We start from the raw sequence: 2975 nt of genomic DNA, 5'->3' as shown, positions 1-2975 counted from the left end.
ATCACTCTTGTGCAGAATAATTGTTCATTTGGAGGAGGTGTTCAAGAAGATCCTAATCAACACTTGACCACCTTCTTGAGGATTTATGACACAGTGAAGTCCAATGGAGTCCACCCGGATGTCTATAGGCTGCTCCTGTTCCCTTTTTCACTAAGGGACAAGGCATCTAAATGGCTTGAATCCTTCCCAAAGGAAAGCTTAACTAATTGGGAAGAAGTGGTAAACAAGTTTTTAGCAAGATTTTATCCTCCTCAAAGGATCAATAGGCTAAGAACTGAGGTGCCGACTTTTAGACAACAAGATGGTGAGACACTTTATGAAGCATGGGAGAGATTCAAAGACTTGACAAGGAGATGCCCACCAGAGATGTTTAATGAGTGGGTTCAACTTCACATCGTTTATGAAGATCTGTCCTATGAGTCAAAGAAGGCTGTGGATCATTCATCAGGAGGGTCTTTAAACAAGAAGAAAACCATTGAAGAAGGCATAGATGTCATTGAAACAGTTGCTGAGAATGACTACTTCTATGCCTCTAAAAGAAGTAATACTAGAAGAGTAATGGAGCTGAACCACATGGATGCACTGTTAGCCCAAAACAAGATGATCACTGATGAGCGGATAATTTATACGCTTTTTGGCATTGTTTTCAGTATGTTTTTAGTATGTTTTAATTAATTTTTATTATATTTTTATTAGTTTTTAGTTAAAATTCACTTTTCTGGACTTTACTATGACTTTGTGTGTTTTTCTGTGATTTCAGGTATTTTCTGGCTGAAATTGAGGGACCTGAGCAAAAATCTGATTCAGAGGCTGAAAAGGACTGCAGATGCTGTTGGATTCTGACCTCCATGCATTCGAAGTGGATTTTCTGGAGCTACGAAAGTCCAATTGGCCCGCTCTTCATTCCGTTGGAAAGTAGACATTCTGGACTTTCCAGCAATATATAATAGTCCATACTTTACCCGAGATTTGATGGCCCAAACCGGCGTTCCAAATCAGCTCAAGAATTCCTGGCGTTTAACGCCGGAACTGGCACAGAAGTGGGAGTTAAAGGCCCAAACTGGCGCAAAAGCTGGCGTTTAACTCCAAGAAAAGTCTCTACACATGGAAGCTTCAATGCTCAGCCCAAGCACACACCAAGTGGGCCCGGGAGTGGATTTTTACGTCATTTACTCATTTTTGTAAACCTTAAGCTACTAGTTCTCTATAAATAGGACCTTTTGCTATTGTATTTTCATCTTGGTTCTTCTGGTTCCCTCTCTGGGGCCGAAGCCAATGATCACCGTTATTACTTATGTATTTTCAACGGTGGAGTTTCTACACACCACAGATTAAGGTGTGGAGCTCTGCTGTACCTCGAGTATCAATGCAATTACTACTATTTTCCATTCAATTCAGCTTATTCTTGTTCTAAGATATTCATTCGCACCCAAGAACATGATGAATGTGATGATTATGTGACGCTCATCATCATTCTCACTTATGAACGCGTGTCTGACAACCACTTCCGTTCTACATGCAAACAAGGCTTGAGTGTTTATCTCTTAGATTCCTTAATCAGAATCTTCGTGGTATAAGCTATAATTGATGGTGGCATTCTTGAGAATCCGGAAAGTCTAAACCTAGTCTGTGGTATTCCGAGTAGGATTCAAAGATTGAATGACTGTGATGAGCTTCGAACTCACGATTGTGGGGCGTTAGTGACAGACGCAAAAGAATCACTGGATTCTATTCCGACATAATCGAGAACCGACAGATGAATAGCCGTGCTGTGACAGAGCGCGTTGAACATTTTCACTGAGAGGAAGGGACTGTAGCCATTGACAACGGTGATGCCCAACATACAGCTTACCATGGATAGGAGTAAGAAGGATTGGAAGAAGACAGTAGGAAAGCAGAGAGACGGAAGGGACAAAGCATCTCCATACGCTTATCTGAAATTCTCACCAATGAATTACATAAGTATCTCTATCTATGTTTTATTCATCTTTTAATTATCAATCCCCCATAACCATTTGAATCCACCTGAATGAGATTTACAAGATGACCATAGCTTGCTTTAAACCAACAATCTCCGTGGGATCGACCCTTACGCGCGTAAGGTTTATTACTTGGACGACCCAGTACACTTGCTGGTTAGTTGTGAGAAGTTGTCATAAAGAGTTGAGATTGCAATTTAGCGTACCATGTTGATGGCGCCATTGATGATCACAATTTTGTGCACCATTAGCCAAGCTAACGTGAGATCTAACGTAGGGGCAAGAGGCAAGCAACGTTAATGGGAAAAGTGATTCCCATTAACGTTTGCGAAAAGGGGCACAAGCCAACGTTAATGGGAAAAGTGAGTCCCATTAACGTTGGCCTAGGATCGAGTAGGAAACGTTAAAAGTCACGTTAAGATTTCTAACGTTGGGATTAACGTGGGTATATAAGGGTGGAACGTTAGTGGAAAAAGTGAATGCCACTAACGTTCTCGCACCCAAAAATGTATTCAACGTTAATCTCACTAAATGCCTAAGCCTAACTCATATTTCTCTGCAAGCTGGGCCCACTAAAGATGAGAATTGCTTCAACTCAAGGTCCAGATCCCACATCCAAGACTTGAAGAACTCACTAGAAGATCATGAGGAGTAGTATATATAGGAGTAGTTTTCAACTAGAGAGAAGCTTAACACTTTTGGGAACTACTCTCGGCATATTTACTTTTCTGTACTTCTAGCATGGATTCTTCTTTTCTGCCATTTTTAATTCCTAGAGCTATGAACAACTAAACCCCTTTCATTGGGTTAGGGAGCTCTATTGTAATTTGATGGATCAATTATAGTTTTCATTCTTCTTCTTTCTTTTCTCTTGATCTTACTAGAAAGCTTTCAATCTTAATTTAATTGGTTAGTTGTCTTGGAAAAGAAACTCTCTATAATTGGATCTCCTTTGAACCTTGGAAAAGGGATGAGGAAATCATGCTAGAAATGCTT

At 40.3% G+C, this 2975-nt stretch overlaps 1 non-coding gene across 1 annotated transcript; it reads right to left on the bottom strand.

Annotated features, from left to right (window-relative positions):
* Positions 1-264: 264 nt before the first annotated feature.
* Positions 265-372, bottom strand: LOC114927246 (small nucleolar RNA R71). The gene has a single exon (XR_003817605.1). It is a non-coding gene; the product is annotated as a small nucleolar RNA R71 (small nucleolar RNA).
* Between the last annotated feature and the right edge of the window lie 2603 nt (positions 373-2975).

This window comes from Arachis hypogaea, unplaced genomic scaffold (genome assembly GCF_003086295.3).
Source record: "Arachis hypogaea cultivar Tifrunner unplaced genomic scaffold, arahy.Tifrunner.gnm2.J5K5 arahy.Tifrunner.gnm2.scaffold_81, whole genome shotgun sequence".
Lineage (NCBI taxonomy): Eukaryota > Viridiplantae > Streptophyta > Magnoliopsida > Fabales > Fabaceae > Arachis > Arachis hypogaea.
The sequence above is the reverse complement of the archived record's forward strand: the minus strand, read 5'-3'. Positions and strand labels throughout refer to the sequence as shown.